Source organism: Balaenoptera acutorostrata, chromosome 4, assembly GCF_949987535.1.
Source record: "Balaenoptera acutorostrata chromosome 4, mBalAcu1.1, whole genome shotgun sequence".
Classification (NCBI taxonomy): Eukaryota; Metazoa; Chordata; class Mammalia; order Artiodactyla; family Balaenopteridae; genus Balaenoptera; species Balaenoptera acutorostrata.
The window spans coordinates 46518557-46545028 of record NC_080067.1 but is presented as its reverse complement, the minus strand read 5'-3'; the positions used below and the strand labels follow the sequence as shown (position 1 = coordinate 46545028).

The window sequence follows — 26472 nt, the reverse complement described above, 5'->3', positions numbered from 1 at the left end:
GAGGCGCTGTTGAGATCATACCCCAAATTCTAAGACTTCACTACTGTAAAAAGAAATCATGGTAATATTAGATTGAATGATTACAAACAAAATCTTAATCTCTTTAATTGCAAAGTGAAAATGCTTTATAGTAGATTAAAAACTAAGGGTAAAATATTCTACATAAGAATATCAGTGAAATGAAAACACATTTATAGAATATTTAAGATGATTATACGTCCATGAGAAAAATATCACAGTTGGTTCTGTTTCCATGGGGACACCGGCCTAAGACACAGGAGCATATTGAATGCCCTGGCAGAGGCTGTTGGCTGTCCATCAAAACCTGATCTTCCCTCTTCCATGGTAATGGCTACGCAGGGAGGAGACTACATTTCCCAGCTTCCACTGCAGCCAGGCATGACCACGGGACGAAGTTCTGGCCAATGGGATGGAAGTGCATTATGTGGTAGTTTCCTGGCACCTCCCTTAAAAGACAACTCTGATCCCTAAGGCTTTTTGTTTGTTTTTTCTCTCTTCTAGCTCAAGATCCTAGGCTCTGAACACATCCACATCCTACAGGGTAGTAGGAAAGGAAATAAAATACAGGAAAAAGAGTGGCACAGCTAAAAAATCAAAAATTAATTAAACCCACCCAAATCCCACCAACCACTATAATAACAGCTACTATTTTACAGAGTGCCCTGAACAGACGTAGCATTGTACGAAATTATCTATTTTTATCTCCATAATAACCCTATAAGGTAAGTATTATTCTCCATTTTAAAGATGAAGAAGCTGAGGCTCAGAGACAACAAGGGCTTGGAGTCTGAAGAGACATAACCCTTAACCCCCCTTTTTACCCAGAGACTCTCTCCACCTCCTCGAGTCTGTATCCCAACAGGTCTCAGAAGGATTGTAGGCCGAGACGCCCTTAAAAGTCTGTTTGTGTTTTTATCCATACTCTGCCACTGTGATTCTCGGAATAAATTCCACTTATACAGAGAGAAAAGAACCTGCTTTACGTTCTACCCATGGAACTCAAAAAACGCTGTGTCGTAGTAGTAATACGCTCAGGTCACCCAGGCAGTGAGTGGCAGAGGGAGGATTAGAAACCGGATTTTTCTGGCTCCAAAGCTTGCACTATGATCTACTTATACCCACACCACAACTCCTGCTGCTAATACTGACACTGTCCTTTAGAACTTAGATGTTTAAAAGTCTAACTTCCATCAATGCCTCACACTTCAAAAAAAATTCCATTCCTATAATTTGTGAGATATGAAATAGGAGGGCCAGGAATAAAATTTTTTTAAAGAATTGTTACCTAATATTTGGAGAAATGCTTTTTATAAGTATACCTTTTTAAGTATAGTGGAAGTCAAAGACTACTCTAGGAAAAAAAATGGAGTGCGGAGGAATCTAAATATTCTTGGCTCTGAGTTATATGCCTTTTGAGTCTGAAAGAGCCAGACAAATATTTAAGCAGAGAAGGAATAAAACATATACTTTTAGTTAACTGGTGAGTTATAACTAGGCCACATCTCATTTTGATGTCCCAAAGTGCTTAATTTAGAATCGGATTTTAAAAACAATCCTCCACAGGCCACTTCTGGCCCTTCCAGTTGGCACCTGGACATCAAACTCATGACAATCTGGAACAACTGAAAATAGCTCTGGGCATTCAAACTATCATACAGTAAGGAAGGTCAAATTTGAATTACTGTATTTTAAGCCTGCAAAAAGCGTTTTATACAAGCCTTAAATGAGAACAGGAAAAATAGAGAGAAGAATGACAATTAAGCAGCCAACCCAACCTACATCCCCATCAGCAGCGAAGCCAGAGCTTGCTCACATTTTCACCCCTGTCTTCATCATAAGACACCTCAGTTCCTAGCTGTGTGCTGTCGCTGCTCTAACTACAAAGCCATTTCTTGCATTTTCTACTTATTCTTGTCCAACGACCTTCACTATTTATACATTTTCTACCGAATAAAGTCCAAATTCCTTTGTCTGGCATTCAAACCCTTTCTGACTTGAATTCAACCTACCTTTCCAGGTTTATTTCCCATTATTCTCCTTCATGAGTTCCCTATTAGAGCCAAACAGGTCTACTCACTGTTGAAAAGGCAGGCACATTCCAGCCCAGCCGCCTTTGGTAATGCCACCAGCATCCCTCCTACACTTCCCCACCTGGCTGAATCCTTCCCATCCTCAGGGACCAGCTCAAGGTCCAGCTCCTGCACGAGTCATCCCCAGCCACCCCAGGATGCATAAAAAGTCTCTCTCCCTCTGAAATCCTATGCCAGTTATGCAATATTCTAAACCACTCGTTTGGGACTCATCATAAACTCTCTCATACTAATATTTCTTTATCTTATTTCTATGTTTTAATTCCTCAAATAGATATTAAGTTCCCTGAGGGAAAGAACTTTAGTCTTCTTTATCACTATATTTTATATTACCTCTAACCAGGAACAAATTAATGTTACATGAGCTCCAGCTAACAGGATTTTAAAGCATTCACGCAAGGATGCTAAGCAAACTGTTATTTGTAAGCCAAAGAGGGGAATATATATCATCCGAAAATTTCAATATTTCATTGTTTCCACATTTCATAATATAAGACAATAGTTTCTTTAATCAAACTAAAACTAAAGAAGTCCTAGTGTGTTATCAAGCCAGGAAAGGGTAACTACTGCAGACAAAGCTATTTGCACCAGCTGAAAAAAGCAGCAATAAGTTTAATCGCAGCAAGTAGGTTTCTCTGCTTGACTCCACATAAAATATGACTGTGCTGCACCCTGCAGTCTATGGAAGAAAAGGATTACAAGAGAGCCTATTCAAAGATTAATCAATGTTTGGGCAGGAAATAATTTTTCTGCTGTTTTAAAAATACTAATCAATTTTCCTCCCAATGTTGTCATTACACACTGAGAATACACAATTGAGTTGTACCTGCAATCACCATTTCATATATGGAAATAGAGTTCTGCATTCATTTTCTTTATTCTAGAATCAAAGAAAATGATATGAGTGTCTATAAAACCACAGTACTTTATAATATGACCTCTGATCCTCTGAAAATAATCTCAATAGTTAAACCACCGTGTTCACTGAGTCCTCCCTGTGAGAATACGGCTGAGTTCTGGGATAGGCCTTAATAAGCAACCTCCCAAGCTCCCTTTTAAGAAGTATGCTATCAGGAGAAGAAATATACAGATAAAGGAAGTCTTGGACTCTGGGAATTCCACGCTGACCCACAAGTGTAGATCCAAATTCCCAAGACCAGATTGCCAAATTCCATTTCTGCCCGGGGTCCACACTGGGATAAGGTTCAAAGACCTTGTAAGCAAATGGTCACACTAGGCCTTCCTATGGATTCCAGAATACTCAGGTAGACCTTACGGAACCCGATGCAAACTGGGATTCAACAAAAAGTCCCCAAGATGAGTAGACACACATTTTCCCCCCAAGAGGATTCCAGAAATACCTCAATATCAGTGCATTCTTAAGACCATGTTTTGTAAATATTTCATGGTGTTTTCCAAAGGCGCTGCCAAAGGAAACATTTTAAAGGTACCATTAGCAAATGAAGTTGATGTTCCTACTGGAGACCACTCGTAGGAAGATGGTATGTGGAATCGAAAAAAAAATGATACAAATGAACTTATTTACAAAATAGAAAGAGACCCACAGACATAGAAAGCAAACTTATAGTTACCAAAGGCGGGGGGCGGGGGGGGTGGGGGTGGGGGTGGGTAAATGAGGAGTGTGGGATTAACATATACACACTACTGTATATAAAATAGATAACCAACAAGGACATACTGTATAGCACCAGAACTCTACTCCATATTTTGTAATAACCTATAAGGGAGAAGAATCTGAAAAAGAATAAATAAATAAATATATGTATCTCTCTGAATCACTTTGCTGTGCACCTGAAACTAACAAAACATTGTAAACCAACTAAACTTCAATAATAAATAAATAAATAATTTTTTAAACAAAGAAGATGAAATGCTCTGGGAAAAATCCTCTTAAAAGAAAACAATTTACCTTCACTTAAGCCAGCATTTCCCCAGCTTATCTGAAATCCTACTAATATTTCTCTGGGGCTATCCCGCTTCACCCCATGGGTTTTATGCACTATATGTCTCATCTCTACTACTAAAGAAATTCAAATAGGAAAGATGCATACATTCAAGTTATATATATATATTTTAACATCTTTATTGGAGTATAACTGCTTTACAATGGTGTGTTAGTTTCTGCTGTATAACAAAGTGAATCAGCTATACGTATACATATATCCCCATATGCCCTCCCTCTTGCGTCTCCCTCCCACCCTCCCTATCCCATCCCTCTAGGTGGTCACTAAGCACCGAGCTGATCTCCCTGTGCTATGCAGCTGCTTCCCACTAGCTATCTGTTTTACATTTGGTAGTGTATATAAGTCCATGCCACTCTCTCACTTTATCCAGCTTCCCCTTCCCCCTCTCCGTGTCCTCAAGTCCCAAGTTATATTTTTGGTGTCACTTAGGGAAAGGCGTGCCAAGGCGCCTCCCAAAGTGACATTCATTACTTTGGCAAATTTGCCATAGTATAGAGTCCATGCAAATTCAAAACTGAATGCATCAGCACACCAGAGATTCCAGACTTCACTGGCAGATCCACGGTAACCACAGTCGTAAGTACAAAACTAGAATGTCAATTTATTAAATTACAATTAACAATAAGTACTCACAGAAACACCTACATTCTAACCTGCAGAACCCATGCATCCCCTCCCTCTGTTAGATTCACTTGGGAAGCCAAGTCATAAAAAAATGGTGAGCACACAAACAGGGGAAAAAAGTGGTTAGATGAACTGCATTTTTAATGGCATCAGACTAAGAAAGCGAGCCTGATGTGCCCATCTCATAATGTCTTGTTTTAACAATAAACCATAACAGCAATGAGCAAAAGATTGGTCTGGGGGTAAGAAGCTTTTACTCCTCCTTAATCTCTAGCAGCCCTAAAGCTCTTCTGTCCATTCCTGCAGATGGGCGGTTGCTGCCTTTTCAATCTTCTCTAAAGCGTAGGGAAAAACATTAGAAAGCTGAATTAATTATGATCTATGCCATACAATTTGAGTAAAAACAGTGAGTTTACTATGCAAACACAGATCCAAAATAGGTCTCCTAAAACCAAGCCCCCTTTTAACCCCGAAGCCCCTCCAATATAGAAAATCTGGAACTCCTTCTGTATCATAATCCTCAACATCCATTGGCAACTCTGGCCCTAACTCCATCTCCTTACTAGGGATGGCCTCATCAAAGATATTAAAGTTAGGTCCATTACTATGGCTGCCTCCCCTAAAACAGTAATTTGGTCACTTCCCATGTTTACCTTTAGAAAACAAGGTTTTTGGGTTTTTTTTTTTTTTTTTGGCTGCACGGGCTTTCTCTAGTTGCGGCAAGCGGGTGTTACTCTTCGTTGTGGTGCGTGGACATCTTATTGAGGTGGCTTCTCTTGTTGTGGAGTATGGGCTCTAGGCGCACGGGCTTCGGAAGTTGTGGCACACAGGCTCAGTAGTTGTGGCTCGCGGGCTTAGTTGCTCCACGGCATGTGGGATCTTCCTGGACCAGGGTTCGAACCCGTGTCCCCTGCATTGGCAGGCAGATTCTTAACCACTGAGCCACCGGGGAATTCCAAGGGTTTTTTTTAATGTCTATTTAAGGATTCAAATGAATTTGACATGTTTTAGTCCACACAGTATTTTTCTTTAATTGGAAAATGTCACAGTCAAGAACAAATCAAGACTTCTGGCTTCTGACTTCAACTCTCCTCCTAAAAAACCTGGAGACTTTAGCCAAATTGGACAAGGATGCGGCTAAATACAACAAGCTGAAGCAGAACACAGCTTTTCCTTTACATGGGTCATGCTTCCTCTGGTGCTCAGCCTGATTGCCCACCACTCCCTGCTGCCTTACAGTCACTCTTGGTGGATATCTACACTTGCCAGCGCCTGCTTGATCCAGCATGGGTTGATTTCACAATTTAATTCACAGAGCCCAATCTTACTGCACAATGTTTTCAAGTTCTTAAGGGTGGGTTCACTGCATTGCTCAAGTTTTCCTTATATAATTTGCCATTCCCTCTGTTACTCTATAACCACGAAAGGAAGGCAGGAAGGCAGAAAGGCAACCAGTCTGCCTAGGAGTTTAAGGCAAAACGAATCCTGGAATCCAGTGTTGGATCCTTTAATCTATCAGCTAAGGTCAATCAGAAGGGACCTACCAGGTAGGTAGGTAGGTCCCTACCCGAAACCTCCTTCTTGCAACTCATTTCTAGTTTTCACTCTTCCATTTCTACCCCGTGAACCTAAATTATGACGCTTTCTGTAAATATCTCCCTACTCTACCCCAAGAACTAGCTATATTTGCAGAGCCCAGTGCAAAAGGAAAATTCAGGGCCCTTTTTCACAAATTGTTAAAAATTTCAAGATAGAGACAGCTGAGCATTAAACCAAGTACAGGGCTCTTCTAAATGTGGGAACCTGGGCAACCACACAGGTCACATGCCCATGAAGCCAGCCCTACTCTCTTCCTTTCTTCTAACCAAGCTCTACAATCTGTTTCTGGCCTCCAAGGATCCTGCCCTTGGCTTGGCAATCTGAATCTGACCTCATTTGCTTCTGACTCTGCTTCCTGCAACAAAGACAAGAATTCCTTTCCCTGGCAAAAAGACTGGCCTTCTTGACAAGATGTACAGCACAGCATTTACATCCACATGGTCTGTGACCCCAGTGCTATTCAATGAAGCAAGAGTCATTTAAAAAAAAAAAAAAAGAGGGCAAGCATTTAAGGCCCAAATGAAATGTCATTTTCTTAGACTTCTTTCTTTACATGCCCAATTTTACCTTGACAATAACAGGGACTTGAAGTCAAGGAAACTCATTTGTTTGTCTTTTATAAACTCATGTTTCTGTTCTTATTTATCACCTATATAATTTATACACTTATAACAATATCATTTTTATTTACCTTTTTTTATTCCTCCCTTCTTTTGCCATTCAACCAACAGACCCAAATGGTCTTACATAAGGTTTTCCAAAGCACAGCACATACACACGAGATGTTTTTAGATGACATAAGGGTCCTATTTTTATATGTAGTTAATGACTTTAAAGTGAATTGGAAACAATATAATGAAACAAATATGTAATGAACAATTTGAACAAATATAATGAACAATATAATGAAATCAACCTGTGAATAGAGTTATTAAAACTTTTTAGTGTATTTAAGTAAAATAAAGTCAATTTAATGAAAATAAAGTAAAGTAAAAGTAAAATACTTTTCAGAAAGTAAAAAATATCAAGATGGGACTCAAATAATTAAATGTAGAAAATACTGCCTTAGATTATAGGGCAAGAGAACTCTGTTTCTTAAGATAAAATGAGCATTTGTGTCTTCTTCCTCCAGTGAAGCTGATATCTCCTTAAGAGCAGTGGAATACCAATTTGCATTTAGAGAACATTATTTGAGGTTTCCATAATCCTTATCAAATGAGACTGGTGAAAATCCACAGAGAGGTCAAAAAGAAACCAACCAGTCTAAGGACCTTAGAAATGCTTGGAATGTACATGGTAATAACCAAGAGTGCTTCATTGACTAAAGCTGGGCTGACCAGAGGAGTCCATTCAGAAAGCACAGGTGTCCAACCTCCACTAAGCTAGTCTACTAGTCATGTACAAGGCAGATGCTACAGGGACACCTATATGCAACAATGACACTAAACTTCCAGTGCTGGCCCTGTCATGGGTGAATCATGTGACCTTAAGTGCTACGGAGGGAATGTTTGTATCCCCCCAAAATTCCAGTGCTGAAGCCCTAACCTCCAATGTGATGATATTTGGAGGTGAAGCCTTTGGGAGGTAGTTTTAGAGATGAAGTCATGAGGTGGAGCCCCTATGATGGGATTAGTGCCATTATAAGAGGAAGAGGAGGAGACTGGATCTTTCTCTCTCTCACTACCAAATGAGGACACAGCAAGAAGGTGGCCATCTGCAAATCAGGAAGAAAGTCCTCATCAGACACAAAATCTGCTGGCAATCAGACACCTTGATCTTAGACTTCCCAGCCCTGGTTATCATTTCCCAGCCAGGGATCACTAGGAGTTAAGGAGAGACTACCAACACTGGCTTGGAACATGTCAGGCACTGCGCTAGGTGCTTTGGATTTAATCTTCACAACAACCTATAGATTTAAGTACTACTATATCCATTTTACTGATAAGAAAACCAAACCTCAGAGAGCTTAAGCTTTATTAAGATAACATAGGTGGCAAGTAAGAGGGAGCTGGGACTCAAATTGAGATTTCTTATATCTCTGCTCACTGCTTCACAGATTCTAAGCTTCTCACAAACAGCCTGTCTGACCCTAGAAGGTGGCCTAACAGATTATTGGTGGAAAAAAACAAAAGAGTTCCCATGAACTAGCAATGCAGAGGGCCTTAGCCACCTGGCCCTCATCTTTTCTGTACACAGCTTTGTGTAGCAGGGGTCATCCTAGCTTGCTTAGATTAACTTGAAATAGTATTTTAAACAAAACATCTTATTACATAATTTTGAGCTCTTTAAGCTTAATTCCACTCAAATTAGATCACGATACTGGGGTATCCCAAAGGACTGCTGGCAAAAAGAAAACATATATAAACAAAGCCTCCATTGCCATCAACTCATATTTGAACCACACCTAATACTCCCTTGCCCCCAACTCACCACTGATTTTTATTAAAAAGTTAATTCAGACCATACACAGGTTGATTTTTAATCATGTGGCCACTAATGAAAAACCCAGATTCTTCCTGGCAACACATGAACCATGTTTAAACAAGTGCATTCCAATGCATCTAATATTAAACCCTCTTGGGTACTGTCCAAGGTAGGTGCAGGCTATAGCTGATACTGTTTGACTAAATTCCATCCCCAACACCTAACACAGTTCCTGGCATGGAACAGGAATTTGCAAAATGTTTTACTGATTTGTAATCTGTGCTAAAGTGGGCAATTAGAAAGCTTCTTTAAATAGTTCTTAAATACTCTTAGGTCTGCTACTGCTGTAACCTTAAGCATGCTTACAAGTAGCAAACTTAAGGCTATTTTTAAACTACTTAAACTAGTTTTTAAATTGTGTGAGAAAATATAACATCAAGACTCATCAGAAAAAAATCTGGAGTATAGTTTTTAGGTCTTAATTTTCCCCACTATAGAATGTGTAACTGTAGATTGAGGATAGAATCTGACCTATCAATCTCACATGGATCTTGAGGTCAAAAAATTCATCGATAAATGCAAAGACCTTAGAGTCTAATTTCCAGAGCAACAAAGTATAAGTATGATTTGACTTATTTCTCTTCTGTATGAGTCCAAACTCCTCTAATCCATTTAGAAAACAAAAAACTAAACTTTCAGGGTGGCATGGGATTACTATAAAATCCTCTCACTCCCAGGAAAAAGTTTATAAATTACCTCCCTTCGTGGCTTTACCCTACCTCAAACTCATGCCTCCACAGGAAAATTTATATGGTTTTTCTTTTTTTTTGGCTGCATTGGGTCTTTGTTGCTGCGCGTGGGCTTTCTCTAGTTGTGGTGAGCAGTGGCTACTCTTTGTTGCGATGCATGGGCTTCTCGTTGTGGTGGCTTCTCTTGTTGCGGAGCACAGGCTCTAGGTGCGCGGGCTTCAGTAGTTGCAGCACACGGGCTCAGTAGTTGCAGCACACGGGCTCAGTTGCAGCACGCAGGCTCTACAGCGCAGGCTGAGTAGTTGCGGCGCACGGACTTAGTTGCTCCACGGGCATGTGGGATCTTCCCAGACCAGGGATCAAACCCGTGTCCCCTGCATTGGCAGGTGGATTCTTAACCACTGCGCCACCGGAGAAGTCCCTATATGGTTTTTCTTTCTGATCTAGTACCAGATTGTGATTTAAAGCTCAGGGTCAATCCTTCCTGGGAAGGTTATAGAAGGATTAAATGACCTAATCCATGTACATCATAAGGACCACAGCTGTCTCAGAGTTGACATTCAATAAATAGCAGCTTTTATGACAATGACCAAAAAGATAACAAGGATGAGAATGATGATGAGAACAGAAGAAAATCTTTCAGTTTCATTTTAAATTAAACTAAAAACCACTGTACCCAGAGAAACGCCTAACAGAGAGGAAGCTAAGTGCACAAAGCCAAGATTCATCACGCCAGGCTTTTGAAATTCCTTCCTGTTTTCTCAACTGCCCAAAGGATTTCAGTCCTGTTTATGTGACAGGTCAATCCACTTGAGTTTCCCAGGGCTGAGAAGCAGCTGTCAGGCTGCACCTTTGCAGGCTGAGGTGCAACATGTGTAAAGGACACCCTAACGTGTTTAAGGAACAGACCAGAAAAAGTGTGCAGATGATGGACCCAAAGCTTGAGATTTCTGCCCTCATTAATGAACTGGAAAATATCTGTATATTCATTCTGTACCTCCCACCCCCTGATAAACCAAAGCTACTGCTCCCGTAATAACTCTACCTCCCAAACTCCTCTTAAAGCTCAACCATATCTCTGCCAGCTGACGAGTAGAGCTGACAGGCTACAAATGCAATCCTGTTCCAGTCTGTCTACCTGCAGGATGCGAAGGGAGTTAGTGAGGCAAGAAGGGAACAGAAGGCCCCCAATAAGGGAAAAATAAGCCATTTTTAAAAGGTAGATGGAAAAGAGTAAACTGTATTTGACGTCCACTTCAGAAACATGAAAGCAAAGGAGCCTCCGTCTCTGGTAGTTGAGTTAGTTGTCTGGCAGCCTCCTTAACCATAGCTTTACCTTGTTTAATTTTTTTTTGTGTTGTTTGGTTGGGGTTTTTTTGGTTGTTGTTTTTTATTTATTTATTTATCTTGCCTTGTTTTAATTAGAGGAATGTGAAAGGAAGGAGAGTCTAAGACGAGTCAAAGGTGGGACAAAACCTGGAAATGCCACTTCTACCAGCTATTTGTGGACTGGAAAGTGAGGTGGGTAAATGCCAGGTGGCCTCCCCTCTCTCATCCCATTCACTCATTCATGTAGCACACATTTATTGGCCACTTACTGATGCCAGATACCACAGAAGCTGTCAAGGACACAGAGATAAAGAGCTGGGTCCCGGGACTTCCCTGGCGGTCCAGTGGGTAAGACTCCATGCTCCTAATGCAGGGGGAGCAGGTTCAATCCCTGGTCAGGGAACTAAGATCCCACAGGCTGCGTGGTGCGGCCAATAAATACATAAGTAAATAGAGCTGGGTCCCTATCCTCCAAGAGATGGGTGTTTTCATAAACAAAAACAAGAAAGGAGAGCATTCCAAGTTTAAAAACAACAGCAACACTTAACTGGTAGGGAAAAAAAAGATATGCAGAGGTAGGCAGCAAGTGCAGAGCATGTTCTGGAAGACTGAGGAGACCAGAGTCTTCTACTACTCGCTCTTCGTTGGGCCAGTAAATGACAACATGTACCATGTTCTCACTGTGTGATATCCCTGCCCTAGAATTGGCACTTCCTTCTAATCACTGGTCTCCTTTGTTAAGGTAAGAATGGCAATGCTATTGGAGGTACAAATATTCAGACTCAAATGCTTGAATTAAGAGCTTTTTTTTTTTTTAATTACACAACTCTCTCAGGGTATCTAGATACTTATTACTTAGTTGTTTTAGCCAACTTGGCTATAAATAAAAGGTGTTTGGGGTTGTGCTTCGGTTTAGTTTTTAGTGGTTCTACCTAACTCTGTATTATAAAAGGTTTTCTTTTCTTGAGGTCAGAGCAGGTTATGGAATCTACGGAAATAGTGCAGGAGACTCAAGAGCTATGGGTGGGCAGAGCACAGAGATGGTATCACGTGTCCCAGGTATGAATATGGCTCACTCCCTACCAAAAATTACAATTCCTACACACCCCCAGCAACATTTGCTGGCCCCTTTCTATATGCTTAGTTTTCTCCCTAGTACCCATCACTATCCAACTTATCCTACCTTTTTTTTTTAACTTATTTATCTATTTATTGTCTATTTCGCCCTTTAGAAGATGAGGGATTTTGTTTTATTTTATCACCACTGCATCCTTCTCACCCATAATAGTGCCTGGCATACAGGAGGCATTCAGTAAGTACCCACTGAATGTATGAATTCTGTGGGATAGCCCCAATTCTAAATACTTTGTCACACTGTCCCTGTAAACATATCCTTACTTACATCATGTGTCATGATTTAGAGTTTGGCAATTATGGTCAAGCAAGACACGGAATATGTACATGTATAGGTAAAGTAGTTTAATATCTGCTATTCATAGTTCAAAGTATCTTATTACCTGCTATTTGTAGATACTTAAGTATCATCCTTACATAGCATCAAGAAGTACTAACCTACTAACCCACATGGTTTCTACACACATTAATCTACACTTAATTAATCACATTAAGTCATTAGTCAATTGGATAAGGTGCAGAAGCCTGTTTGAAAACACAGTCTAAAAGCCAGCCCTTCGTCAGCCACTGTGATTTGGCCACATTTATACTTTCTGTGCTACCTCTCCAAGTGTCTTCTTTAAAAGTAGAAGTCTTTCTGGATACTACAGTATGCAGATATTTTCCCCAATTCTCCCACTCCTACCCTTGGATTTTAACACACACACACATCTTATACCAAAACTCTTCCCCAGTAGGCATTCGGTATATGAAGGCATGCATACTCCTAAAAAGGGGGAAAGGAAGAGTGTAACAAGAAGAAATATTCCTGTTACATCTAACGAAGCCTCTTTAAACATTAAGATTTTCAAAAGAAAAAAAAAAATCAGCCTGTGAAAAAGAATCTCAGAGGAAAAGAGGATTCTGCTGGAGGCCAGCCCTTGCAGAGGCTGACCACATTTGCAGATGCAAAATTCCATTACCTCCTCAACAACCTAGCCACATTAGTCTCTGGTCAAAGGACCAGAGGGGGAGTGAGGGGGGCTGTCCGCCGTTCTAAATGGGGAAGGAAAGCAGCCAAGCAAAGAGTCTGAGAAAGAACAATGGCCTCCTGGTGAGAAAGCGTGTTAAGTAGGTCAGTATTGGAACCGCATTTTGTTGCGCACAAATCCATCACTGTTCCTTTGTATTTTCTTTTCCTTTTCTTTCCCCCTTCTTTTCTCTCCTCTGCCCTATTCACTATAACTGTCATCTTATGTGAGTTTTTTTAAACCATGATATATTTGTTCAATTATCTGTAGAGCTAGAGCCTCTTCATCAAATTAGCTGATCTCTATTTATAGCTGATAATTCTGTACAAAGAATCTAATGAAAATTCCTGAGAGTGATAAAACTAAGTCAAATTTTGCATTGCTGTTTTTGACCCAAGGATTGTTGCCACTATCCAAAAATTTGTTTCAATGAGTGTTATAAATATACATTTTCTTTTAAAGATGGTACTTTCCAATAAGAAAAACTAGGCTGAGTAGTATCAGGAGATGACATTTCCACAATTTCCTTCACTCCTTGCTCCAAGATCACATTATCTTAAAAAATTAACTTTGAGAGACAAAAAGACAGAATAAATCTAAATAGACTTTGAAAAGTGATTCTATCAGGGAGGTAATTCATCTATACCTGGTAAGTATAATCACAGAAAATGTGCCGATATATTTTTAGCAATTAATATGTAAAACTGCCGAAGAAACTCATCTATGCTCAGTTCTCTAGTGTGACTTTTTTGTTGTTCCTATTAACACATTTCCATAGTCATTAGTTACACAAAACATTTTATTTCATTTACTATATTTGACTTACCAATTGCCCTAATGGCCTCTAATGATATTAAAAAGTGTCATAAAGAAAAAATTAAAACATATAGTATCACTAAGCCAGGGTCTAACAAAGGCCCCAAACCATGTTCTGAGCCATGGATCAAAACCTACGTTAAAGCCCAAGTTGCAGTTCATCATAACTCTTTCAACAATTAAGGTTAAAACACCTAAATGCCAGTGCACTCCTATGTCCATCGTAAGACTCATCTCAGAAGCAAGACTAACACTTTTACCTATGGTGAGACCCTGTCTGAAAACAACGAATCCTGACAGTCAAGTCAAGGCATGGGTAGCCAGGCTAACCAGGAGGGCCAACACTAAGCATCCTCTTGCAGAACAGGGTCCAGCAGATTCCACAAGACTAGGCAGAAAGTGATCAGATCCATGCAGATCAGCTAGGCAGTTAGGAGCAGCTGGGTTTCAGAAGTCTAAGCAGAGGAACTTCCCTGGTGGCACAGTGATTGAGAGTCCGCCTGCCAATGCAGCGGATACGGGTTCGATGCCTGGTCCGGGAAGATCCCACATGCCGCAGAGCAATTAAGCCCGCGCACCACAACTACTGAGCCTGTGCTCTAGAGCCCACATGCCACAACTACTGAAGCCCGCACACCTAAAGCCCGTGCTCCACAACAAGAGAAGCCACTGCAAGGAGAAGCTCGCACACTGCAACAAACAGTAACCCCCGCTCACCACAACTAGAGAAAGCCCACACACAGCAACGAAGACCCAACACAGCCAAAAATAAATAAAATTAATCTTAAAAAAAAAAAAAAAGTCTAAGCAGAAAGGCAAGCTCTCACCTAGAATATTCAAAGGTTGGCAAAAGCAACCAGAATGAGAAGTGATAATAAACCCTGCTCATACGGCAGAAGCTGGCTGCATCCTGCCCTGTTTTATAGCAGTTACTGGGTATGAGTGTTAAGGTTTCACAAATATCAACCAGAGCTAAAAAGAAGCCAGGAGCCTTTATGCATTTCTCTTCCAACTAATGATAAAATTACTGCAAAACACCAATGGCTCAAAAAGCGTCAAAAATGATTCTGGCTCAAAAGTGTCGAAGCTGTTTTAACAGTCAGATATTCTCATCTTCCATCTCATCCTGTCAAATTCTATTGACTCAGTCAGCACTGCCAGCCAAAATAATGAGGGGGTTAAACAGCTAAGAGTGCTGCTCTCAGTGACTTTGAAAAGGTTACTTAACTTCTCTAACCTAGTCCTCTGTCTGGGAAATGGGGAAAAATAATACTTGTTTCACTGGGTTGGAGGATGCAGTAATGCATGAAAGCACTTAGGGCAGTCCAGGCATATAGTACAAGTAATCAGTACAAGTGAGCTGCTATTGTTACCTGCATTTTAGGTTAAACCATTAAAAATGCCATTTGGGGGACAGCTACATGCAAAAGAATCAAACTGGACTACTTTCATACCATATACAAAAATAAACTCAAAATGCTTTAAAGACTTAAACGTAAGACCTGAAACCATGAAACTCCTAGAAGAAAACATAGGCAGTATGCTCCTTGACATCAGTCTTAGCCACATATTTTTGGATACACCTCCTCAGGCAAGGGAAAGAAAAGCAAAAATAAACAAATGGAACTACCTCAAACGAAAGCTTTTGCAGAGCAAAGGCAACTATCAACAAAACAAAAAGGCCACCTACTGAATGGGAGAAGATATCTGCAAATATCTTAATATCCAAAATATACAAAGAACTCATATAACTCAACAGCAAAAAAACAAACAACCCAACTAAAAAATGGACAGAGGACCTGAGTAGACATTTTTCCAAAGAAGACATACAGGTGGCCAACAGCCACGTGAAAAGATGCTCAACATCATTAATCATCAGAAAATACAAACCAAAGCCACAATGAGATACCACCTCATACCTATCAGAATGACTATCATCAAAACAACAACAAATAACAAGTGTTGGCAAGGATGTGGAGAAAAGGGAAGCTTTGTGCACTGTTGGTGGGAATGTAAATTGGTGTAGCCACTACAGAAAACAGTATGGAGGTTCCTCAAAACTTAAAAATAGAACTATCATATGATCCAGCAATTCCACTTCTGGGTATTTTTCCAAAAAAATAAAAACACTAATTCAAAAAGATATATGCACCCCTATGTTCAATGCAGCATTATTTACAACAGCCAAGATATGGAAGCAACCTAAGTGTTCATCCACAGATGAATGGGTAAACAGGATATGGTATGTATACATACACACACACACACACACACACAATGGACTATTACTCAGCCCAAAAAAAAGAATAAAATCTTGCCATTTGTGACAACATAGATAGACCTAGAGGGTATTATGCCAAGTGAAATAAGTCAGATAAAAACAAATACTGTATGATTTCACTTACATGTGGAATCTAAAAAACAAAAATAAAATGGAAACAGACTCATAGACACAGTGAACAAACTGGTGGTTACCAAAGGAGAGTGGGTGGGGGGGATAAGTGAAATAGGTGAGGGGATTAAAAGATACAAGCTTCCAGTTATAAAATAAATGTCATGGGGATGTAAGGTACAGCAGAGGGAATACAGTCACTAATCTTGTGATAATTTTGCATGGTGACAGATAGTAACTAGACTTACCATAGTGATCATTTTGTAATGCACAAAAATATCAAATCACTATGTTAGGCACCTGAAACTAACACAATTTTCTAGGTCAATTATACAACATTTCAAATTGAAATAGGTTTTCCAATCTATACTGCTCATGAATAATTACTATCATGATGCTCAATAAAGTTTGGAAGAAAGTCTAATTATGGAGAATCAATAGGCAATTTTTTTAAAAGACAGAGACTTTTTTTTTTCTTTTATAATATCAGTCTTTCTTTCTTTCTTTATTTATTTATTTTTGGCTGTGTTGGGTCTTCGTTTCTGTGCGAGGGCTTTCTCTAGTTGCAGCGAGCGGGGGCCACTCTAAAAGACAGAGACTTTTAAAGAATCTAAAGATAATGGCGTTACATTAGAAAGTAAATGCACAAACCAATTTTTTTTGGACCTAGAAACACTCTTGTAATATATAAGCATATATATATAAATTACATATATATATATATTCTAATGCATATAAAATATCCTTAGGAATTTTTTCCTTTGAGGACTATAATCATGGCAGGTGTCCTGTAAGGAATGGCAATAACTAAAGAAGTAAAAATGAGAAAAGATAAATATTTTGGTTTATTCAAATGATAGAGCTCTTGAGTCCTTTCTTTAGAACCAGAATCCAGGGATGACTTCATATTTTCAATAAAAAAAAATACTTATTTCTTTATACAAAGAATATCTCATTTAAAAGAAGCCAGCTTTTAGAAAGAGAAGCTAAAAGATTTCAAAAGAATGACAATTATGTTGGGTGATTTCTCCTTAATGTTAGATAGCTTATAATTAACAGTTACCAAAAAGTACAAAAATAAACATATACACACAATATTATGAATCTCTTTCAAATTTTATTTTTTTTAAAAAAAGCCCAGAACTTTAACACCCCACATGCATCAATGGACAGATCAACCAAAATGAAAATAAATAAGGAAACAAAAGCTATAAATGACACATTAAACAAGATGGACTTAATTGATATTTATAGGACATCCCATCCAAAAACAACAGAATACACTTTCTTCTCAAGTGCTCATGCAACATTCTCCAGGATAGGGCATATCTTGGGTCACAAATCAAGCCTTGGTAAATTTAAGAAAATTGAAACCGTATCAAGTATCTTTTCCAACCACAACGCTATGAGACTAGATATCAATTAAAAGAAAAAAACTGTAAAAAATACAAACACATGGAGGCTAAACAATATGCTATTAAATAACCAAGAGATCACTGAAAAAATCAAAGAGGAAATCAAAAAATACCTAGAAACAAATGACAATGAAAACATGACAGCCCAAAACCTATGGGATGCAGCAAAAGCAGTTCTAAGAGGGAAGTTTATAGCAATACAATCCTACCTCAAGAAACAAGAAAAATCTCAAATAAACAACCTAACCTTATACCTAAAGCAATTAGAGAAAGAAGAACAAAAAAACCCCAAAGTTAGCAGAAGGAAAGAAATCATAAAGATCAGATCAGAAATAAATGAAAAAGAAATAAAGGAAACAATAGCAAAGATCAATAAAACTAAAAGCTGGTTCTTTGAGAAGATAAAAAAAATTGATAAACCATTAGCCAGACTCATCAAGAAAAAAAGGGAGAAGTCTCAAACCAACAGAATTAGAAATGAAAAAGGAGAAGTAACAACTGTCACTGCAGAAATACAAAGGATCATGAGAGATTACTACAAGCAACTATATGCCAATAAAATGGACAACCTGGAAGAAATGGACAAATTCTTAGAAAAGCACAACCTTCCAAGACTGAACCAGGAAGAAACAGAAAATATAAACAGACCAATCACAAGCACTGAAATTGAAACTGTGATTAAAAATCGCCACCAGATGGCTTCACAGGCAAATTCTATCAAACATTTAGAGAAGAGCGAACACCTATCCTTCTCAAACTCTTCCTAAATATAGCAGAGGGAGGAACACTCCCAAACTCATTCTACAAGGCCACCATCACTCTGATACCAAAACCAGACAAAAATGTCACAAAAAAAGAAAACTACAGGTCAATATCACTGATGAACCTAGATGCAAAAATCCTCAACAAAATACTAGCAAACAGAATCCAACAGCACATTAAAAGGATCATACACCATGATCAAGTGGGGTTTATCCCAGGAATGCAAGGATTCTTCAATATACGCAAATCAATCAATGTGATACACCATATTAACAGACTGAAGGATAAAAACCATACGATCATCTCAATAGATGCAGAAAAAGCTTTCGACAAAATTCAACACCAATTTATGACAAAAACTCTCCAGAAAGTAGGCATAGAGGGAACTTACCTCAACATTTAAAGCCATATATGACAAACCCACAGCTAACATCATTCTTAATGGAGAAAAACTGAAACCGTTTCCACTAAGATCAGGAACAAGACAAGGTTGCCCACTCTCACCACTACTATTCAACATAGTTTTGGAAGTTTTAGCCATGGCAATCAGAGACGAAAAAGAAATAAAAGGGATACAAATCAGAAAAGAAGTAAAACTGCCTTTTCTTTAAAAGTAAAACTGTTTGCAGATGACATGATACTACACATAGAGAATCCTAAAGATGCTACCAGAAAACTACTAAAGCTAATCAATGAATTTGGTAAAGTAGCAGGATACAAAATTAATGCACAGAATCTCTTGCATTCCTATACACTAATGATGAAAAATCTGAAAGAGAAATTAAGGAAACACTCCCATTTACCACTGCAACAAAAAGAATAAAATACCTAGGAATAAACCTACCAAAGGAGACAAAGACCTGTATGCAGAAAACTATAAGACACTGATGAAAGAAATTAAAGATGATACAAACAGATGGAGAGATATACCATGTTCTTGGATTGGAAGAATCAACATTGTGAAAATGACTCTACTACCCAAAGCAATCTACAGATTCAATGCAATCCCTATCAAACTACCAATGGCATTTGTCACAGAACTAGAACAAAAAATTTCACAATTTGTATGGAAACACAAAAGATCCCGAATAGCCAAAGCAATCTTGAGAAAGAAAAACGGAGCTGGAGGAATCAGGCTCCCTGACTTCAGACTATATTACAAAGCTACAGTAATCAAGACAGTATGGTACTGGCACAAAAACAGAAATATAGATCAATGGAATAGGATAGAAAGCCTAGAGATAAACCCATGCACATATGGTCACCTTATCTTTGATAAAGAAGGCAAGAATATACCATGGAGAAAAGACAGCCTCTTCAATAAGTTGTGCTGGGAAAACTGGACAACTACATGTAAAAGAATGAAATTAGAACACTCCCTAACACCATACACAAAAATAAACTCAAAATGGATTAAAGACCTAAATGTAAGGCCAGACACTATCAAACTCTTAGAGGAAAACATAGGTGGAACACTACATGACATAAATCACAGCAAGATCCTTTCTGACCCACCTCCTAGAGAAATGGAAATAAAAACAAAAATAAACAAATGGGACCTAATGAAACTTAAAAGCTTTTGCACAGCAAAGGAAAACATAAACAAGACGAAAAAACAACCCTCAGAATCAGAGAAAATATTTGCAAACAAAGCAACTGACAAAGGATTAATCTCCAAAATATACAAGCAGCTCATGCAGCTCATTATCAAGAAAACAAACAACCCAATCCAAAAATGGGCAGAAGACCTAAATAGACATTTCTCCAAAGAAGATATACAGATTGCCAACAAACACATGAAAGGATGCTCAACATCACTATCATTAGAGAAATGCAAATCAAAGCTACAATGAGGTATCACCTCACACCAGTCAGAATGGCCATCGTCAAAAAATCTACAAACAATAAATGCTGGACAGGGTGTGGAGAAAAGGGAACCCTCTTGCACTGTTGGTGGGAATGTAAATTGATACAGCCACTAAGGAGAACAGTATAGAGGTTCCTTAAAAAACTAAAAATAGAACTACCATATGACCCAGCAATCCCACTACGGGGTATATACCCGGAGAAAAGCATAATTCAAAAAGAGTCATGTACCACCATGTTCACTGCAGCTGTATTTACAATAGCCAGGACATGGAAGCAACCTAAATGTCCATCGACAGATGAATGGATAAAGAAGATGTGGCACATATATACAATGGAATATTACTCAGCCATAAAAAGAAATGAAATTGAGTTATTTGTAGTGAGGTGGATGGACCTAGAGACTGTCATACAGAGTGAAGTAAGTCAGAAAGAGAAAAACAAATACCGTATGCTAACACATATATACGGAACCTAAAAAAAAAAAAATGGTTCTGAAGAACCTAGGGGCTGGACAGGAATAAAGACACAGATGTAGAGAATGGACTTGAGGACATGGGGAGGGGGAAGGGTAAGCTGGGACGAAGTGAGAGAGTGGCATGGACATATATACACTACCAAAAGTAAAACAGATAGCTAGTGGGAAGCAGCCACACAGCACAGGGAGATCAGCTTTTCGCTTTTTGACCACCTAGAGGAGTGGGATAGGGAGGATGGGAGGGAGATGCAAGAGGGAGGGGATATGGGAATATATGTATACGTACGGCTGATTCACTTTGTTATACAGCAGAAACTAACACGACAATGTAAAGCAATTATACTTCAAGAAAGATGTCAAAAAAAAAGCCCAGAGACTATGGGATGAATACAGGCTTTGCAGCCAGAAGACCGCAGTTCTAATTCCACCTTTGCCTCTTTACTCCTAAAGCTATCAAGGGAATTAAATAAAATTACATAGGTAATATATTTTGTGCAGTACCAGACACCTAGTAAGGGCTCCATAAATAACAATACTGTAACCATTAAAAGAAGCACATTGAATACGTAATTCATTTTGTACCCTCCCAAAATTCTTCAACAACGCTGGAATCCAAATGAAAACTTAAGTCTATAGTCTACCTCCACCAAGTGGGTCTTATGACTCAGTTTCTTATGCTATATTAAATGACTCTATATAATGTCACTAAACCATACATCTCAGTGTACATTAGAAAGTTCCATTTTTTAAAAATTCTTATAATTTAAAAGAATAAATTTAGACCAATGGAAATTGAGCAATATGTCTGAAATCAGACCTATTAAAGACTGGTTTAGAATCTTGGACTCAGAGAATATAATTTCAGACTCAGTGCTACCATCTACCACAATTATGGTACTCAGTTTATACTACGGTACATTTCTTTTCAGCTGCTGTTCAACTTTGCCAAGGTTGTTAAACACCAATATATCTATCACTTTTGACCAAACTCTAAATATCAAGGCAAGACTTCTGGCAGCTCACCAAAAGAGACAGGGGAACAGAAGTTATAACTGTGCATAAGTAAGACAAAGGAAGGCTTGTTTTTGCTTCTCCTGAAACATATCGGAAGATACCATCAAATGTGAGCAGAAGAAAAGCAGTCTGACAAGACCAGTGGAAGCTGAAAGGCAAAGAGAATCAGATTTTTAATAGTAAAACTGTTGCATTTCTCTGTGGGCTATAATTTTCAGAGTTTAAAAAACTACCAATTGATTATTTTAGTCAGTATTTTGATGTACAAGAAACACTACTAAATGGGATAAGGAGTTGAAAGAATTGTAGGGCAGTGAGCTCAATAACTCAGTTGAACATTAGATCAAAGGCATTTCAGTTTACTAGACCTATGTTGCAAAGGCTTACGTAGGTAGACAAAGGCTTTCAAATAAATATACTGTCCCAGCGGTCTGCGTGAACCACTAATTTTATACAAAACATATCCTGGATTATTCTTCTTCTTAAGCTTAATAGTTTCAACTTCACCACCAACCGTTCTTAAGCTGCAGATCTGTCTTTGCTCCATAACCTTTCCTTTGTGTTGCATATTACTCTTGAAGATTTCCTAACTCTAACAAATCCAGTTCGCTTTGCCATCTTTGCAGCATCTGGCAATGTTAAACTTTTTCTTCAAACTCTTTCCTCCTTGAACTTCCCTGACTTGTACATTCTGGTTTTCTCATACTACGATTCCATCTCTCTTTAAATATTCCTTTTCCTTCCATCTGCTGACTATTCCTTGATGAACAGACTGCATTCCATGATTTTAACCAACAACTCCACACAGTTGGTTCTCAAATCTCGTGTTCCAGTTCCTGTTTCTACCACCCATTCCAGGCTATAGCCAATAAGAGACACTCATCTGGCCAACTGTCTCCTCAACCTAAATACTTATGTCTAAAGCTGAACTCCCTCTTCCAAACCATGCCCCTCCCTCACTCAAACCAACTCCCTTTCTCAACTTCCCTTCTTCCTCAATGGCACCACAGCTCTCTCTGTTACTAAGACACAGATATTTAGAGTCACCTCTGCCTCTATGTCTACTTCAGTCCATTAAGGTACTGAAGTCTTTACTTACAGAACCAAAATTAGAACATGATCTACAAAAGTAAGAAAAAAGAAAAGTGCCACCACAGAAGTAAAGCAATTAAAGAAAAACAGTGTGAATATGAAAATATTGGGATTTCCCCCAAATTACTACAGCTTGAGGAACAGAATATCTGAAGTACATGCTATGTAAAAATCCCGATGTATGGTTATCATACACGTCCAATGACTGTCACCCCTATTTTAGCAATTCTTGTCTTCACAGCCATCTCTTCCTCATTACTAACCAACGCCACTGCTCTAGTTCAGGCTTTCATGACCTCCCATCTCAATAAGTCTTGCCCCTCTTCCAATCCATTTTGCCCAACAACCTCTGGCATCAATCAGTGCCTAATATTTATTATGCCATTCATTTACCCGAAGACCATCAACGACTCCTCAAGCTCCTCAGTCTGGCATATAACTGTATATCCCCCTACTGGTGGTGGGGTCGGGGAGCTCTTCCACTTCAGATATATCCTCACAGTTCACAGTTCTCAGGCAGGTATGAGATCAAGAAATAACTGGTAGATTCAACTCGCATCTACAACTTCCTTTTCATTTTCTTTCTCTCCTATTTTTCTCTTCGCAACTTTTCTTTTCTACCACTGTCTTGTACTTAATTTCTTTTTCACCTCCTTCTCTATGCTGATGGCTCCAACTGGAATTTCTAATCCCTAGGAACGCTAAGAACTAAAAAGATTATCAATAATTGTTCTAATCAATAGTTAATAAGAAAGACTCAGAACAGAACGGAAAGTGGAAGGAAGGAAATCTTAGCTCTGGAATAATTGTGTCCCCCAGGTTCTCACTGAAATTCTAAAACAAAGTCAGGAGTGAGGCCATAAAGCTCTCAGATCTGACAATGGAGGCCTCTTTGAGGATGAATGGTATGGCTTGCTGCCCTTTTATTCAGGAATACAGAGTAGCATGAACAGAATTCTTCTCATAGTTTTCTAGATTTTCCCCTATCTCTCATCAGAAGCTAGACAGAGCCCTGGGCTTTCCTCTGGTATAGATACATATCATATGGAAAAGAACTCAATATAAAATTAAGGAATCTTGGGAAATGTATATACTATCTTCCTCTCTCCCATCAAACCAAGGATATCTTTTCCTTACAGAGCCTGTAATTAGTTGGGGTTGGGTTAAAAAAAATACCTTCTCTGCCTTTCTTAAATCTCAAATTTTAACTGCATTTTCTTAGGCCAAATTTACATCTTCAAAGGAAAGTGAATTTTCTTTCCCTCTTTATAAAATGCTCCGTTTTTCACAGAAGAGAAATACAACAATTCTCACTGTACTCACAAATATTTAAAGTCCCAATCAAAAGTCTGTGGGTTCACCTAAAAATGAAATTGCTGTTCACTGCAGATATACTCACATATACACACAATTCTTTCTCCTTGTCCCTGATACTTTTTACTCTAAAGAAGGAGAAGTCAGTTCATTGACACCTAGGTATTTTAAAACTTCTCCCTTCCTCTGTCTCTTCTTTCACTGAAGGAAAAACTGGGGGCTCTGTGCAAAAGGGAAGGTCATTTGTATTCCAACAGCATATTTCTGTGAGAATGCAAAGAGTACAGGAGGAATGAAAGATGATGTCCAGGTAACAGAAAAGGAGTGTTTACATTTAGGATTTCTCTTCCTTTCAGTTCTTGGCATTTAACTTAAACACACTCTCCTTGCTAGGGAAAAAGGGCCCAAAATAATTATAACCTTTCACGGCTCCAGTATCTGTCCAGAGGGTTCAGTGTATGCCCAGCCCTGGGCAAAATGTAAAATGTTTGGTTTGTTTTAGCAAATGTCTTTTTTCTGCATTCTTCATCCTTCCCTTTCTCTTTGATTATAACTATATCTCCCAGAAATCTGGTGCTTTCTGCACAGGTCCTGGGAATAATTTCTAATGGTAAAATGGCAGATATTATATTATGAGGTTATAAGGCCAGTTATTCATTGAACAAATGTTTATTAAGCACCCATTATGGGGCTTCCCTGGTGGTGCAGTGGTTGGGGGTCCGCCTGCCAACGCCGGGGACGTGGGTTCGAGCCCTGGTCTGGGAGGATCCCACACGCCGCGGAGCAACTGGGCCCGTGAGCCACAACTACTGAGCCTGCGCGTCTGGAGCCTGTGCTCCGCAACAAGAGAGGCCGCGATAGTGAGAGGCCCGCGCGCCGCGATGAAGAGTGGCCCCCGCTTGCCGCAACTAGAGAAAGCCCTCGCACAGAAACGAAGACCCAACACAGCCAAAAATTTAAAAAAATTAAAAAAAAAAAAGCCAAAAACTTGATAATGACCCCTGCCTCTTTAGCTCTGTAACCTCCCCTCCAACTATGCACCTCTTCATTTAAAAAAAAAAAAAGCACCCATTATGGACAACTTGGACCTTCCTCAAAATGTCAATCAGTGTTCCTGGGAGAGAAAGGTTCTGTAATCAAAAGTTGTTTTTTTTTTTTTTAACATTGGATTAAGCAGGTTTCTCAGAACCTTTAATATGCTAATGAACACCTGGGACTCTTTAAGAGGCCGTTCAGGCACGCAGGGGCTCCCAGGCTTACTGACCAGCACTACTTTTATTGAGCACCTATTTGCAGCTCTGCAAAATGGTTTGGGAAAAGTTGTGCTTGGAGAATTCAGGGACGACAGAGAGCATCTACACTGGAGTAGAAGATTTAGAAATAGCCTCATGGAGGACCATGTGAGCCAGGTCCTGAAGGATGGGTAAAATGTGACTGCGCAGAAATGGGAATAGGATGCCAAGTGCGGGGAAGCCCTGAGCAGTGCCCCTCTGGTCACTCCCTTTGGGTCATCTACCCACTTCGCTTGGGCTGAAGCTAGTCTGCCCTGTCCCGCGCCCCAGGCTGAGGGAGTGTCTATTGCTCAGAGCCCACCAGGCCCCAGACGCCCAGACAGGCATGAAGACCCAGCTCTGAGGAGGAGGGGAAGGCAATGAAATGTGAAGGTGGAAGGTTGTGAGTTTACTTCTCATCCCTCCCCGACCTCCTTCCAAAGATTTCCTTATTTTAACTCTCTTTTGGTCTAAGCAAGTTAATATATCTTGCCAGTTCGTTTTTAAAATATAAAATCCTTGAGAATAAAAAACCTTTACTTTCCTTTGTATCTCTAAACAAAATTTCTCAAATGTGTAAACTATACTATTGCCCCGTTTTATTTGTTTCAGATGTAGAGAGCTGTATGGCAAGCTGTCAAAAATTATTGCTTTCTAGAATAAAGTAGACGTACAGTGTGTGCAGATTGCTCCATTGACTCAAACTCACTCCCTTCACTTCTGGCTCTCTAAGGCAAGGGTCATTAGAGAATAATATTTTTGAATTTAAAAATAAAAATATGTGCTTAAATGCAGGCATGAAGCTAAACCAATGGGCTGCTACAGAAGTGTGAGGGGGTAGGGAGTATTGTTAGTGTTTGTAGAACTGTGCCAAAAATAAATTGTTTTTATCTGATTATAAACGCAATGCCTGTTTATCATTCAAAAAAAAAAAAAAACAAGCAACAACAACTTAGAAATGTAAAAAAGCCAAAGAAGAAAATTAAAACTACCAAGAGATAACTTCTACTTAATAATTTCTTTAAAACTGAATTCTGGTAATTTAAAACAGACTTTTAAAATTATGGTACAATACACATAACAAGAA

General features: G+C 39.1%; 1 protein-coding gene across 1 annotated transcript in view; it reads right to left on the bottom strand.

Annotated features, from left to right (window-relative positions):
• Positions 1 to 26472, bottom strand: part of PPM1L (protein phosphatase, Mg2+/Mn2+ dependent 1L) — a 307917-nt gene that overhangs the window by 221703 nt on the left and 59742 nt on the right. The window lies entirely within an intron of this gene.